The 16,922-nt window shown below is 41.3% G+C and overlaps 1 long non-coding RNA gene across 1 annotated transcript in view; it reads left to right on the plus strand.

Moving 5' to 3' along the window:
- LOC138150803 (uncharacterized) overlaps positions 1-16,922 on the plus strand; it is a 28,579-nt gene that overhangs the window by 1,453 nt on the left and 10,204 nt on the right. The window contains exons 2-4 of the long non-coding RNA XR_011165656.1: positions 1,105-1,241; positions 11,858-11,998; positions 13,491-13,717. This is a non-coding gene — a long non-coding RNA (uncharacterized lncRNA). The remainder of the gene's footprint in view (positions 1-1,104; positions 1,242-11,857; positions 11,999-13,490; positions 13,718-16,922) is intronic.

Below are 16,922 nucleotides of genomic sequence, written 5' to 3' on the forward strand. Positions count from 1 at the left end.
AAACATGGTAGTTAAGTGTCAAGTGTCTGAGGTCAAATTTGAACTCAGGTCCTCCTGACTTCAGGGCTGGTGTTCTATTCACTGCGCCACCTAGCTGCCCTGCTTTTAAAAAAATAACAAATACATTCTCATTTGCAACAACCCTGGGAGGTAGGCATTATTGTTATCATCATCCCCATTTTTCAGTTGAGGAAACTGAGGCAGAGAGAGGAAGTGACTTGCCCAGGGTCACACAGCTAGTAAGAGTCTAAGGTCAAATTTGAACTTGGAGTCTTCCTGACCACTTGAATGCCAGGTCTGTGTTGTAGCCCTCTTTGTGTCTGTGGTGCTAAGCAGACTGTATGTAACATACTAAATGAGAGGAAATTATACACGTGCGCACATGGACACACACATATCATCCTCAAGTCAGCCACATCTTCTTGTGGTCAGGTTTTTTTTTTAATCTCTTAGGATCAGAGGGCTTGGAATTCTGAGAAACTCAAGAACTCAAGGCCTCTGCCTCCCTTATTTTTCAGATGAGGAAACTGAGGTCTTGTTTCCCAGCTTTAGAGTTGGAAGGAACCTCAGAGATCACCTTGTCTCTCCCCCCACCCCTCATTTTACAAATGAGGACGTCGATGTCAGTGATTTGGTGCCGGTCATGCAGAAAGAGAACAGTAGAGTTGGCCCCAGAACTTGACTCAAATCTTGTTCGCTAGGTTTGGACCCTGTCCTTTGCCCTGCTACACCACATTGCCTTTCACCCAGGGAGTATGTTTTAGAACCAGGTCTTCGAACTGCCCGTTCAGTGTTCATCCCACTAAGCCATCATGTTCCTTCTTGTTATTGAGTTATGATTGACTAATGCTTTCCAGTTTGTCAAACCCTCCAAGCTCCTTTGCCTGGTCCATCCAAAGAAATCCAATCTCTTTATTATGGCTGTTTAAAGCTCAACTCTCCTCACTTTCGTGTTTCTTAGGGTTTGGGCATGGGGGTGATGTTACTGGTTTTTTTCCCTTGGACCTCTCCTATAGAAAGCCTACATGGGAAAGGGGGATTTCTTGGTTTACTTTAGAATCTTTCCTCTGAAACCGTCAGCTCTCTGTCAATCTACCCCATCAGGTCTGTCTGCTGAAAATAAACCAAGCCTCCTGAGATATACAGTGATAGTTTCAGCCCAAACGGTTCTGAACCACCGCCGCAGTCCCACCAGACTCCCGGGGAAAGATGATGTGAAATGAATTGATGTGTTCTGACCGGTGAGTCAAAATAATTCACTTTTTTTCCCCTCCAGCACCCCCATCAAAGCCCCTCCCCTCCCCCATTCAGTGTTGAACCAAGTCAATTTTTTCAAACCATATTTGATATTATATTGTTTGTTTTCAGTCAGCAGGCAGCAATTGTGGAGAGCTGCTGGTGATCTACACCTCAGATATCTCTCAGGTCACATGTCATTCAAGAAAGGTCAACGATTCATTTAGAGTTTCATCATTCTTCCTATAAACAGGCAAATACCATTTCATGCACAGGGCTGGGCTTTTGTGTGGGGGATAGGCCGGCATCCCCGGCAGAGCCTGTGTAATCTCATTCTGGGACCTGAGCAACAGAGAATTGATAGAACCCCCATCACCTTATCATGGGGCTCGTTTCCCTGTCAGGAGTTGGGAATGTGCCTAAACAGAATTGTATTTAGAGTCAATTCCAGAGAGTTTTGGAGACCACAGCCCCGTTGCCCTGATCCTTCTCCCATGGCTGCGGATGTGAAAATAATACTATCCAATTACCCTGCTCTGGCTCCTTGTTTGGGCTTAGTACGAGGGGATATTCAGACAACAGCTGGCATTACGACCCGGATTTCACATACACATAATTGGCAATTGCCTCCTGGCCCCCACCCAAGTGTAAGGACATACCTTATCCCATTTCCCTTAAGTGGTATTGACTCAATGAAATCACAGGAGAGACCTTTTCTTCTGGGGGCCATGAGTGCCAGCTAGGCCTAATACTGAGCCACCAGACCCTGGGTAAATCCCTTTACTCCTCCATCGCTCAGTCTTTTAATCTGTAAATGGGGAGAGCAATGTAAATAATAATGAAGTTCCTATCCTGTAAGTGCTCCCTAAGAGGTACAAAGCATCTTCTTCCCAATGGGTCTTTGAGGAAGGTGATGCAAGTATTGGCACACTTATTTTAGAGACAAGGAGACAGAGGTTCAGAGAGCTTTGAAGTGACAAGCTCGAGATCACACAGGGATGGTGAGAATTAGAACCCAAATCTCTGGACTCCAGGACAAGGGTTCTTTGCACTATATACCACTGGTGAATATGTATACTGTATTCACATGAATCTAGAAGACATGGGTGGAATCAGCCATCAGTCCAGAATGTTGAGGTGACCAGGGTATTTCCATTAGAATCAGGATAGTATGGTGAGAAAGATCATACCTGTCACAAAGCTGGATATGAGGCTCACTTCAGGCACTTTCTAGCTGGGTAGCCTTGATCATTTCACCTTTCAGGATTTCATTTTATTCATCTGTAAAATGGGGATAATAATCATACTACTTTCCTCATGGACAGCTAGATGACACAGTGCATAGAGCACTGGACCTGGAGTTGGGAACACTCTTCATGAGTTCAAATCTGGCCTCAGACACTTACTAACTGTGTGACCCTGGGCAAGTCAATTAACCCTGATTGCCTTAGTTTCCTCATCTGTCAAATGAGCTGGACAAGAAAATGGCAAATCACTCTAGCATCTTTGCCAAGAAAACTCCAAATGGGTCATCAAGAGTTGGACATGACTGAAAAACAACTTAATATCACCTTCTTCACAGGTTGGTTGTGAAGGGAAGTGCCTTGATAAACCTTAAAACAAGGATTTTTTACCTTTTTCTTTTGGGGTCATGAACTTCTTTAGCAATCTGGTGAAGCCTTTGGACCCTGTCTCAGAATAATATTTTTAAATGAATAAAATAAAATATAAATGAAGTCAATTATGCTGAAGTACAGTTACCAAAAAAATTATTTTAAGTTTATGGCCCCCAGATTAAGAACCTCTCTTTAGGTGTTTTAGAAATGTGAGCTCTCTCTGTCTCTCTCTGTCTCTGTCTCTCTCTCTCTCTGTCTCTGTCTCTCTGTTTCTGTCTCTCTCTCTCTGTCTCTCTCTCTGTCTTTCTCCCTCCTTCCCTCCCTCTCTCTGTCTCTCTCTGTCTCTGTCTCTCTGACTGTACCTTAGGCTACTATCAACCCTCCTCCCCCCAATGATTTTTCCAGCACTCTACAGGGGGTGGCATCACCCACTTTGGGAACCTATGTGGATGAACTCAACTCTAACAGAACGTTGTCTCTATTCCCTACTTCTCTCTGTCCCTTTGGTCACAGGATGAATGAAATGGTTTATTTCTTAGGGCATCAGGGTAGTCTTTTCAAGGCAGATTTTACTATGAGAAGATGGTCTGATTTGGAATAAGGAAACCCAGGTTTAAATCATGGCTCCATGTGACATGAAGAAAGTCCTTTCCCTTCCCCAGGTCTCTCTTTCCTCCATCGTCAAATGAAAGGAGCCAGAAAACTGGATCTTCCCATGTTCCTTCTAGTTCTACACCAATTAACTATAAATTCATAGCTGCAAGGGACATTTGAGGTGACCTAGTCTGACCCCCTCATTTTACAATGAAGGAAATAGGGCCCTAGAGAAATTAAGTGATTAGCCCCAGGTCGCATGGCCAAAAAGAGGCAGAACCAGGTTTTGAACACAAGTAGGTGCTCTGCCTCCCCATCCAAAACTCTCCCTGCCGCTAGGCTAGGACTCAGTCAATATTAATTGGGTTAATGATTCTTCTTCATTCCTTTTATGACTGTCTAGTAGAGAGTGCAGAGGGGTGGAAAGAGGGGTTTAGAGTCAGGGCACCTGGGTTTGAGTCTTGGTCCGATCACTCATTGGCTTTGTGATGTTGGTCATGTTAGCTTCACCTCTGAGCATCATTCTTCCTCTCTATGAAGTGGTGACAATGAAATTTGTATTCCCTCTCCTCCCTGCCCTTTCTCCTCCTGGGCTATTGTGAGGGCCAATGCAAATAATGGATGGGAAGAGCTTTGTGAATAAATGTCAGCTATTGTATTAAGAGATTTTGGTCAAATGGAATTTTCAGTCGTCCCTACCATATCTGGAATCACACAATATAATACAACACAATTCAGGACACAACAACAGACATTAATTAAGCACCTATTGTGTACAAACCGTGGGGACCAGTCTCTGGGAGAGATGAACAATTAGACTTGGTCCCTGCCCTCATGCAGCTTACAGTCTAGTAGGGGCATTTAACACCAACAAAGAGTGTTATGATTCACAATAGTACATGATAATTGTGGTGGAGAATTATAAGGTCAAGGTTATGTGAGGTTTGAGAGGGGAACATCTTCATCACTGGGGGAATCAGGTAAGACTTCTCAGAGAGCTAGGGGCTTTAAAAGATGGTTAGGAGTTGCAGCACTTCCCAGTTGAAAAGGTTATCTGGTTAGAACTTCTGCCTGATATGTGAATTTTCTCTGTGACATTTCCCTATAGGAAATCATGTGACCTTTGCTTGAATACTTCCAGTTTGACAGGGAGCTCACTACAGGTCAAGTTAGTCTATTCTATTGCTGGAAGTACTTTCTTACATTGAGCTGAAACCTGACTCATAATTATAAAATTTTAAAAATATGTATTTATATATTATTCACATTTTGACTTTCATAGTTCAATTCAACTCAACATCAACTGTGTGCAAGGTACTGGGCTTACAATCAGGATCTACAATTAGAAACAGATATGGATATGACCCAGACCTTGTTATCATGTAGCTTTAGCACCTAACTGGAGAGTAGAGAGGAAGAGAACCTTATGTCAGTCAATTCTTTTTGGACCTCAGTTTTCTTCCCTGTAAAAATAAATAGATTGGGTCAATGAGCTTGACTTTGGTTCCTGGCAAAATTCTATGATGTATTATTAAAGAGTTGGTGAGTAAATGTCTTGCTAGGAAAGTGATGGTCACAAAAAGTCTTGCCTGGGCTCATCAGGAGCAATTCATGCCAAGTGGATCTCCTTTCCTTTTTTTTCAACAAGGTCATTAGATCAGTCATTAGACCAATAATTGTTCAGACTGATTCTTGAAGCTAGCCATTTATGGCAAAGCACGTAGCCAGATATCTTATGTTATTCTTGTGGGTGTGGGGGAAGGCTGTGTGAGATGACTGCTAGAACAATGAGGTGGTCTGAGAACTAGTTAACAAGATGGATTTAAAAAGTCGACATTACTGGTTCAATGTCATTTAGGAAGGAGATCTCTTATGGAGTGCCCCAAGGCTCTATGCTGGCCCGATGCAGGTTATTATCAAAGTCTCAGATGAAGACATAGGTGACAGGTTTATCAATTTATGAATAACACAACTTTGGGAAGGATAGCTAGTACACTCAAGGATAGTCAAGATCCAAAGAGATATTGACAGGTTTGAATATTGAGCTGAATCTGATAAAATGCAATTTAATATGGACAAAGGCAAAAGTCTTAAACTCGGGTTCAAAGAACCAACTTCACTAGCAGTCAGTTAACCAATAAACAATTATTAAGCACCTACTACGTACCAGGAATTGTGCTAATTGCTAGGGATACAAAGAAAGGAAAACAAAAAAAGTCCCTGCTCTCAAGGAACTTACAGTCTAAAGGGAGAATAACCAGAGGAAGGTGACTAAAATCATGAAAGGTCTTGCCGTAACCTGACAGCAGAGATGTGGCATGGAGGAGGGATTAGAACTAGCTAGTCCTTATATAGGTTTGCAAAATGCTTTATAAATATAATTTCATTTTATTCTTGTGACAACTCTGGAGGTAAGTGCTCTTATTGTCCTCATTTTGCAGTTGAGGAAACTGAAGCAGGAAGAGGTTAAGTCACTTATCCAGGGTTACACAGCTAGGAAGTGTCTGAGGCAGGTTTTGAACTCAGATCTCTCTGACTCCAAGTTTGACTCTCTATCCCCTAATTATTCTTGGCTCCAAAGAGCATAATTAATAATAATGGGTAGAAAGTATAAAGAGGTAAATATAAGGAAAAAAGTTCTTAATAATTAGAGTTATTTAAAACAGGGTTTGTTATTTAAAGTTATTATTTTTATAAATTATTATTATACCATTCCCACCCCCATCACTTGAGGTCTTTGTAATTGTTGTTCATCCTTTGTTCTCAAAGAGAATCAATAACATCACAAGGGGGATGTCTTGACTTGCACCTGAATTGGATTTAGGTTTGCCCCAGAGTTGCACAAAGTTGTCAGCCTCCCTCTCTCCTCCAGTCATCGAAGTCCAGTGGTAAGACGAAAGTCAAGACGACTGGCGATGGTCATACGGTGGATGACCATGGTCTTTTTAAATTTAGGATTTTCCCAGACCTCAGTTTGTCAGAGGCAACACCCATTCAGTAACTAAAGGCTGGGTAAGAATTGGTCTTTCTATGGAGCCCGGATGACTCTTTTTTATTTAGGTTGTAGAGGGAGCTTCTTTTTCACATAGGGGTTGGTTTAAATGCCCTCTAAGATCTCTTCCTGTAATTCTACAGTTTTTAAATCTAATCTTCCTTCTGGGATTGAGATCCTAGGATTCCATAATCTGTAAAATGGGTACAATAATAGTCTGCATTCCTTATCCCATCAGGTTGGCATGACAGAGCACTTTGTTGACTTTAATGCACTAGAGAAATGGCTGCCACCATTGTTATCCTTGTCATTTTTCAGGAAGCTCCAAACCATGTACCCAGTATGTAGTTGGATGAGTTTTAAAATCTCTTCAGGGATGAATACTTCAGATCTTCCTTCAGGAACAACTGTTGTTGTTAGTCTCTCCTTAGCAATGCTAAATTTGGTTTCTTCTACCAGGCTTTTTATGAAGGTGTTCATGGTCCTGATGTGCCACCAAAAACAGTAGGTCTGTTCTTGAAAGTCTATGGTCCAGGGTTAGAGAATTCTACCTCCTCTAGCCTTTCATTGATTTCCAACCTGTAATCATTGTCTCTTCTCTCTTCTGGGCACTTTCTTATTTCTGGCTGTGCCAAGTCAGGAATGTGTACATTAAATCTCTTTCATATGGACCTCTCATGCATGGTGGATGAGAGAAGGTCAGGAAGAAAGAATCCAGCAAGGTATAATCATAGCACATGTTGCTGTCTTTTCTGGGAACTTTAATACCTCCCTTCATATAGCATGTGGTGATCACATGTACATGTATGCATACACATACGATGGATATATATATATATATATACCCATGCATGCAATAGGACAATGGATGGAGTCTATTTGCAATGAGCTGTAGCTCACTGGTTGTAGCCAGAGCCCCCTACTTAATATCCTCAGGAAAAATCTCAACCAAGTCCAAAGATGCTCAAGGAGTGGTGGCAAAAAGGCAACAGCAACAGCTTTAGAATCAGAGACCTTGGGTTAAAATCCTGACTCTACTATTTACTAACTGTGTGACCTTGGGCAAGTCATTTAACTTGCCCAAGGTCACACAGATCTTATGTACCTGTGTTTCTCCCTGCATAAAACCAGCAGGTTGGACTAGTCGACTTCTAAGGTCCCTTTCACTTTTAAATCTTTGATCCTGTGATTTGGGAGACAGCAATTCTCCTCTCTGAGAATCAGCTCCTTCCTCTATAAAAATAGAGCATTGGATTTGTTACCTTTAAAATTCTTTCTAACTACAAATGCTATAAACCCATAACTTAAAAATTCAGTGCTGTTCTCACAACCCAACACTGAGTATTTCGGAGTTGTCTGCCCAAGGGTGGGACTGAAGGTTAGTGTCAGCCTGAACAATTTCCCTTCCCTAGGATTAGACCTGTTACAGTTAGCCCTTCCACATCACAACTTCCCCCCATTGTGGTTTCAATATATCGTGGGTTGGCATAAGAAATTAAATGGGAATTTTGGGAAAGTTTTATAAAAACTGCAAACATGCAGAGGTCAGGAGATAACAGAAAAAGTTTAGGAACTCAGAAATGCATAAAATACATGCGTAGTATTGTATAATATCAACATATTGTATCTTTTAATATTATAATTCAAAATTCTCTGGTATGGAGATAGGGCCAAAAATTTTTATGTGGATTTTCCAGATTGTGCCCCTGATCCCTGCTATTTGGAAGGGACAACTATGCATTCCTCCTTATCTGAGCAGACATTGCATCAAACCACGGGTAGCCCCCAAATAAAGAAATTAGTGCAGTGGAAGAGAATTCTGGATAGGGGAATAAGAAAGTCCAAATTCAGGTTCTGAATTTGTTTTTTCCTAGCTGGGGGACTTGGAGTAAATACCATCTCTTTTCTGAACCTCAGTTTTTCCTCCTCTATTAAATGGGGGGGGGGGTTGGCTTCTGAGGTACTGCCCAGTTTCAGTTGGTCCAAACGAAGGATGTTGGATCATTTCACCATAACACAGCATCTGGGCTGGCCCAGATGGTCTTGAAGGTTTCTCTCAGCTGTAAATTCTGTGACTAAGCTTTGTAATCTCAGGGAGAGATAGAGAGTGCATCACCAGGGGAAAAAAGGAAGCAAACAGGGTGGGGGAAGAGAGAGTGAAGAAGGGGGTAGGAGAAAAAAGGAGACTGCCCTGTGAGCCTACAGCTGATTCCCGCATGAGGCTCAGAAAAGAAAGGAGAAAGATAACTGATGGGTAGTATTTTAAGGCATATTAACCCAATTACAAGTATATTTTTACAATCGCAGCTCCAACATTTATCACACGGCGTTTATTAGACCTCGGAGCTAGGTTATGTCAAATGAAAGAGTACAGAACCAGAGCATTTCATTAAAGTGTTCCTGCTAGAGCCCAGTATTCAATCCTACTGCTCTTAAAGCACATGATTTTATCAAAATCTTCGGAAATTGAAGCAATCACTAAAAGGTGTCGGGAAATTAAAATGTTCTGTCTCGGGGAAAGAGATACACTTCTTGTAACATATATCAGTGCCTTCTTCTCCTTCTTCCTTTTTTTTTTAAAGACACATTACTATGCAGGGAGAAGGCATTGATGCCCACACGGCAGCAGGTTCCAGAACAATCCAGCCGCTGCCATTTTTCATGCTTAAAAATTGTCCTTTAAGGGATGGGGAGCTTAGGCTGCTCCTTCTCTCTGGTTTTCTTAATTTATTTATTTGGGTTTGCCGTATGGGCATGACGAAACAGTGGCTTGGATGGAAAGAACTGCAAAGTCACCTAAATCCACCCTTGGTAGTCAGAATTGGGTAGGTTGGCACTGGCCTTTGGTCCCACAGCGGGCCAGATAATTAATTAGCTCATTCATTTATTCAAACATTTTTTTGTGATGGAATGGGAAGATATTTGAATTGGAAGTCATAGGATTGTAGAACTTAGAACTTGAAGGGGTTCACCTAGTCCCCCTCCCTCCTTGACAAATGAAGAAACAAGACTCAGAAAGGGGAAAAAACTTGTTCAAGGGCATGTGAATAGTATATGGTAGAGTTGACTGTCTTTGAGGTCTAAGGACTTGAGTTTAAATCCCAGCTCTCTACCTGACTAGCTGTGTGACCTTGGATAAGCCGCATGACCTCTCTAGACTTTAATTTTCCCCTCTTTAAAATGATAGGGTTGGACTAGATAACCTCCAAAGAACCTTCCAGCTCAAATATCCTATGAAATACATAAGCAAGAAACCCGGTATTATGAAAAGGCAAGTCAATGAAGTGGGAGTTAAATAGGCTCTCACTCCATCTCTGTCCTGACTGGGAGCAGATTGTTGGTTGCAGCAAAGTTTGTTCCCCTTTCTTGCCTCAGTTTCCTCCTGTATAAAAGGAGGGGGGTTAGGTTTGATGAGCTCCAAAATCCCCTATCACGTTGGCATTCTTTGATGCTATGTTTTAGAAGCTGGACGGGAAAGAACTTGAACCCGAAGCTCTCAGTGATTTCATCCTTTTAAGCTGAAGGAAGGAGGCAAGAGGCAGCTCCATTCTCACCAAGCCCGTGTAGTACACTCAAGTCTGTGACTTATAATTCAAATAAAATAATAACAAGTGGAAGTTTCCAAGACATGGGCTATGCTATGGCTCTGACCTGAGAGGTGCTTGCCGAGCGCTCCCTGTATTTTAAACAGAGGTCAGTGAGCTCAGAGTAATTATCAAATTATTGATTTCCTGGGTTTTTACAATTGCTTTAGAGGGTTCATGGGGCCGTTTTTCTTCCATATCTCCACTTGATTTTATCCCCCGATGGCCCTGAATAAAATCATGCCAGATGAGAGGCCCCGTTCTCCTGAGTGCCTATAAAATCCAGAGCAACATTTTGGTAAATAAATAAATAGCAATTGTACCAAGTGAGTTATCTTTTGAGTCCTTTGTTACCCTAAATATTGATTAAGGAGGGTTTCATGGGGTCAGCTGTCATCCTCTGAACCTTTTGGGCAAACAAGAGTTAAGGGTTTGAGTGACTCGCTAAGTGAAGAATTTTATTATTATTTTTCTTTAGGAAAAAGGAGATCTTAGGATTTAGACCTGGAAGGGGGCTTTGAGCTTATCTACTATAACCCTCTTCTTTTATAGAGGGACCTGAGATCCGGAGAAAGGAAATCACTTTAATAAGTACACAGAGGTAGCAAGTGGCATTGTTGCTAGTGTTCGAACTCAGATCCTCTCACTCCCCATCCAATCCCCTTTCCATTGTGTCATCTTTGGTTTGTCCTGGCTGGTGTGACCTTGGGCATACAGTCTCTCTTTGTCTATCTCCTCACCTGTGAAATAGGCACTGAACAGGCACTGATGGACATTGGCAGTTCTTTGCCAAGAACTCCCTATATCAGTGAATCACAAGTTGATCCAACAAAACAAAAATGTTTACGCCCCCCCCCACTTTATATTACTTCCATCAGAGGATTGTGATGAGGAGAGGGGGTTTATAAATTTTATTTTTATTCCAATCTTATCCAGCATCAAATAAAATGGGCATTTGCATATACATAGTAGAGTAGGGGGGAAAAGGGCTAATAATAATAGTGGCCATATATATAGTACTTACTATGTTCCGGGCACTATGCTGAATGCTACCCAAGATTCTCTCAGTTGATCCTCATAGTAACTCTGGGACTCAGACTATTATGATGAAACTGAGTTAAACAGGTTAAGTAACTTGGGTCTGCACAGCCCTGTATCTACACTGCTAGAAAATGTCTGAGGATAGATTTGAACTTAGGTATGCCATGCCTCTGCTGGCATGGTGAATAGAGAGTTGGACCCAGAGTCAGGAAGATGTGAGTTCAAATATGACTTTAGACACTTGCTAGCTGTGTGACCCTGAGCAAGTCACTTAACTACCTCGGTTTCCTCATCTGTGAAATGAACTAGAGAAGGAAATGGCAAACCAGTGCAGTATCTCTGCCAAGAAAACCCCAAATGGAGTCACAAAGAGTCAAACATGACTGAAAAATGACTAACAGCATCAAAGTGTTCTAACTCTGGGCCTAGCACTCTATCTACTCTGCCACCTACCTGTCCCTGAATACATGAAACTGCAGGTCTCTGTTACATAAGGCTTGCTTTAAAAAACAAATACATATTGACACATTCATATTTTAATACGTTATAATTACATATAATATTAATGTTATATATTATTTAGATGTTGTATATCTACCTGCGTGTATATGCACACATGTATGAAGACATATATGCACATACACGTACACACAAATGCATGCACCTATAGCTTCAAAGGTGTCCTGCTTGTTTGGCCTTCTTTTCTGTCTCTTCCCTTTTTCCTAGGAAAAGTTTAGAATGGTAAAGAATACCTTTCCAGTCTTCTTATACTTGATTCCCCACCTTCACCCCAGGTTCCAGCAGCACTGAGACCCTACATCGCATGACTCTAGCTGTTTTTTCTGGCTGTCCCTCAAGCTCCAAATGCCCTCTCTCCTCACCTCTGCCTTCAGGCTTCCTTCAGGATCCAGCTCAAATCCCGCTTTGTGTAAGAGGTGAGATTATCCTTATCATTCTCTCTGCAATTGACCCTGCATCTATTTTTGTATGTACATAGTAATTGTCTGTCTCATTAGACTGTAAGCTCCATGAAGGCAGGGACCATGTTTTTGCCTATTGAAAGTTGTAGTATATGTATGTGATGGAATACTATTGTGCTGTATGCAATGATGAGCAGGCGGACTTCAGAAAAACCTGGAAAGACTTATATGAACTGAGGCTGAGTGAAGTGAGCAGAACCAGGAGAACACTGTACACAGTAACAGCCACATTGTGTGATGACTGACTTTGACAGACTCATCTCTTCTTAGCAATGCAAGGATTCAGCACAATTCCAAAGGATTCATGATGTAAAATGCTGTCCATATCCAGAAAAAAGAACTATGGAGTCTGAATGCAGCTTGAAGCATATTATTTGCTCTCTCTCTCTCTCTCTCTCTCTCCTTTTTTGTTTCTTTCTTCTTTCTTGTGGTTTCTCCCATGAGTTGTAATTCTTCTTTACAACATGAATAATGTGAAAATAGGTTCAATATGAATCTCTGTATAGAACCTATATTGAATTACATGCCCTTTTGGGGTAGGAGGAGGGGAGAGATGGGGAGAAAATTTGGAACTCAAAATCTTATGGAAGTGAATGTTGAAAATTAAAAATAAATAAATACATTTTAAAAAAAGCTAAAAAGAGAATACTTGACTTACTAACAAGTTCTCTGGAAGTAGAAATTGATATGGTTGTAAAAATGGACTATTCCTATTGGATTCTTCAGTCTTCTGTAGTTGTGTTAGTGTGGACCTGACTTAAAGTTCAGTCCACATTCAGTTACATGTGTGTGCATTGATCTACTAAAACCCGTTGTTTGGTATAAGTTCAACTAAACGACTTATTAATCAATAATAATAAATGTAGCAATAATAGCATTTACATAGCACTTTAAGGTTTACAAAGCATTTTGAATTTATTAACTTATTTGATCCTCACAGCAACTCCATGAGGTAGGTGTTATTATTAACACCATTTTAGAGATGAGGAAACTGAGGCAGAAAGAAGTTAAATGATTTGCCCAGGATGATCTAGTGTCAGAGGCACCATTTGAACTCGGGTTTTCCTCATTCCATGTCCCACACTATCCACTTTGCTACTTTGCTGCTTCATCATTTGAGATATTATATGTAAAATGCGTTGTAAACTTCAATGAACTATATAAATGTAAGACTATTATCATAGATTTGTAGAGTATCAAACCTGAAAGGGAATTTAGAATGTTCATCATGGGACAAAGCATGGCAGAGCTAAGAGGGATCTTAGAACAAGTTATGCAGGGCTGGAAGGAATTTAGAATATAGCCTACAGAGCACCAAAACAGAGAGAGCTGTTAGAATATGTAATGTCAGAGCTGGAAAGAACTCACATAGGACAATCAAGGCTGGGAGGGACTTGAGAGACCATTAGTCTGGTCCTCTCATTTTTTTGTTCTTCTTGTTTTTCAGTCCTGTCTGACTCTCCATGACCCCATTTGGGGTTTTCTTGGAGAAGATACTGGAGGGGTTTGCCATTTTCTTCTCCAGATCATTTTACAGATGAGGAAACTGAGGCAAACAAGATTACATGACTTGGCCTCCTAACTCCAGGCCTATCCACTCGGCCACCTGGTTGCCCCCATCCTCTCCTTTTACAGATGGGTAAACCAAGGACTTGTCTACACAAGATCACAAGGGTAAGTAGCAGCAGAAATCAGTCTCTTGACATGCCCCCTGCCTTGGCATACCCTCCCCATCCCCACCCCCATCCTGTGTTCTTCTCATTATATGATACTACCTTAGTTGATTAAATTAATTTTCCTACTTTTAGTTGCTTGGGGGAATTGTTATTATTTGGATAATCCCACCAAAAATAACCTGTTACTGAGGAAAAGAGGGTTTTAATATTCTGAATAGCCTGATTGAGTTAAAGTCCTGCCCCATGGTTAATTGTAGCATCTCAGAGATGGTATGAGCCTCAAATGGCATCTCTAGCCTTCTCTGGATTATATATATAGTCTTCCAGGTATGGGGAACTCCGTCTAAACTGCCTTATGTGGAGAAAGTTTGCTTACTCTATTATGAGGTGGCATGGTACAGTGGATGGTGCAATGGTGCTGGAATAGAAGACCTGAGTTCAAACCTTCACTTCTGATACATACCATCTATGTGCAGTAGGCACTGGGGATAGAAAAATAAAATGAAACAATTCCTGCCCCTAAATAGCAACTCCCATTTCTATGGTGTGTTTAGAGGCAGATAGAAAATAGAGAACTGGGCCTGGAGCTAGGAAGACCCAAGTTCAAATCCACCCTCTGACCCTTACTATCTGTGTGACCCTGGACAAGTCACTTAACCTCTATCTCAATTTTCTCATCTATAAAATGGGAATGATTAATGTCATCTGCCTCCCAGGGTTATTGTGAGGATCAAATGAGAGAAAAGTTGTAAGTGCTTAGCAAAAGTGCTGGCACATAGTAGACACTATATAAATATTAGCTATTATTATTAAAATCCACTCTCAGATACTTACTAGTGATGTGAATCTGGGCAAGTCCCTCTAACTCAGTTTCCTCATCTGTAAAATGGGGATAGATAATAGCACCTCCTTTCCAGGGTATTTGGGAGGGTTAGATTAGAAAAAGTTTTCGTTTATAAGTTTTTATAACAATTCCTATCACTGTCATCTGAATTTGTATTTACGTATTTACTTTGTATCTAGTCAATGTATGCTTATATAAGTACTTGTTATCTCCTCTAATGGAATGTAAGCTTTATGAAGGCAACTCTTCACATCCCCAGGGCGTGGCACATAGCCAACAATCAGTAAATGCTAATTGCTTGATGCATTGATTGATTTAGATTTACAAGGATCTTTCTTCACAACCAACCCTGAAAGATAGGTAGTATAAACAATATTATTATTATTATTATTATTTATTCTATTCTGAATTTAGGAAATAAAACAAGCATCCCTCCAGAGTGGGAAGTATGTAAAAAAGGAAAAGAAAGTTACATGATAACTTTATTATACATACAAACATTATTGCCCTTCTTTTTTAGAAGAGGATGCTGATGCTTAGAGAGGGTCGGTGACATCCACAGGATTCAAACTTAGGTCCCCCCAACTCATTTCAATGCTCCTGCAATCGTATTATGAATATAGGGGGTACCCAAGTGACCTTGGACCAGTCATTTCCACACTAACTCCCTCTTCAGTCCTTTGAAATGGTGCTTCTGCCATCATTGCGCGACTGAAACCTCTCTAGGCTTACTAGGGACCTAATCACTAAATTTAATGGGCTTTCTTATCTTTCTTTAGTTTTTCCCTCCCTTGGAGCTCCCAATGGTATTTGAGACCCAGTTGACCACCTCCTCTACCCAAACCTTCTCTCTGTTGGCTGCAGAGATACCCATCATCCTCTCTAGTTCATATCCTACCAGACTATCTGTTCCTTCTCTGTCTCTGCCCCTGGGTTCTGATCCTCTTCTCAACTCCTTAAGGGGAGAAGGTCCCTAGAGCACTGTCCTTGGTCCTCTTCATTTTCCCCCTTGGCAACTGCATCCACTCAGCCTCAGTGACCACAGGAGCAAGAAATAAAACTTTATTTTTTAGAGGGGGGAAGGTAGGGCAATTGGGGTCAAGTGACTTACCCAAGGTCACACAGCTAGTTTGTGTGTGTGTGTGTGTGTGTGTGTGTGTGTGTGTGTGAAGTGTCTGAGTTCAGATTTGAACTCAGGTCCTCCTGACTCCAGGTCTGGTGCTCTATTCACTGTGCCACCTAGCCACCCCTGGAGCAAGAAATTAGAGCTAGCTCAAGTCCAATCCTCTCATTTTTTACAAATAAGGAAACTGAGGCCCAGAGAGATGAAGTAACTTATCTAGGGTCACATAGCTAGAAACTGTGAGGCAGGATTCAAACCCAGTTCTTCCTATTCCCAGATCCAACACTTGTCTCCTTTGGATAGAGAATAACCTCAGTCCTGACCTTATTCTGAGATCCAGATCTATATCTCCATTTGCTTGGGGAACCTCTCCACCTCGATGCCTGCCATCACCTCACAAACTTAATGTCATTTCTAAGGTCTCTTTTGCTGCTAAATCCTGTGATTCTATGAGATCACTTTCTTTCCCTTAAATTTGCTCTTCTGGGGGCAGCTAGGTGGCACAGTGAATAGAGCACCAGCCCTGGAGTCAGGAGGACCTGAGTTAAAATATGACCTCAGACACTTAATACTTATTACCCTTGTGACTTTGGGCAAGTCACTTAACACCAATTGCCCTGCCTTCCCCCCTCCAAAAAGCAAAAAAAAAAAATTTGCTCTTCCTTCCGACTTCCCTCTTTCTGTCCATTTGAAACTTTGGGGCTATCTTTGAATATTCAAAGGATTTAAAAAATATTTAGTGCTTTTCTTAGAATGACCTTTTCTGAGGGAGGAGAGGAGTTTGAGAATGATTATCTCTGTTTTTCAGAGAGGAAACTGAGGTCCAGAAAGGTGTTGACTTGTCCCAAGCTCACACAGTTAGTAAGTGACGGATTCTAGATTTGAACCCAGGCTTTCCATCATTAAGTCTAGCGTACAAATCAGGAAAGAACAGTTATAATTAGTTATGACTTTATTAGGCCATATTCATTTTGTCTGACCCAGTTAGGATCTTTTAAATATGCATTGATTTTGAAAAACACTTGAGTCTTCCCTTCCCAGCCCACTTCGCTTCTGTGCTCATGTTCCTTTCCCAACCTGAAGCCTAGCATGACCATTCTTTGTTTCAATCATCCCCAACCACCAAACACTCTTTTGTGAGCTGAGTGTTTCTAATTCCTATTAGTCGCTGGCGAGGAATCATTTCTGTATTCTCATGCCTGGTGACAGAAGAGGGACTATAGTCTGGCCTGGTCT

Source organism: Petaurus breviceps, unplaced genomic scaffold, assembly GCF_028583685.1.
Source record: "Petaurus breviceps papuanus isolate PSGF00001 unplaced genomic scaffold, PetGlider_PUasm1.0 140, whole genome shotgun sequence".
Taxonomy (NCBI): domain Eukaryota; kingdom Metazoa; phylum Chordata; class Mammalia; order Diprotodontia; family Petauridae; genus Petaurus; species Petaurus breviceps.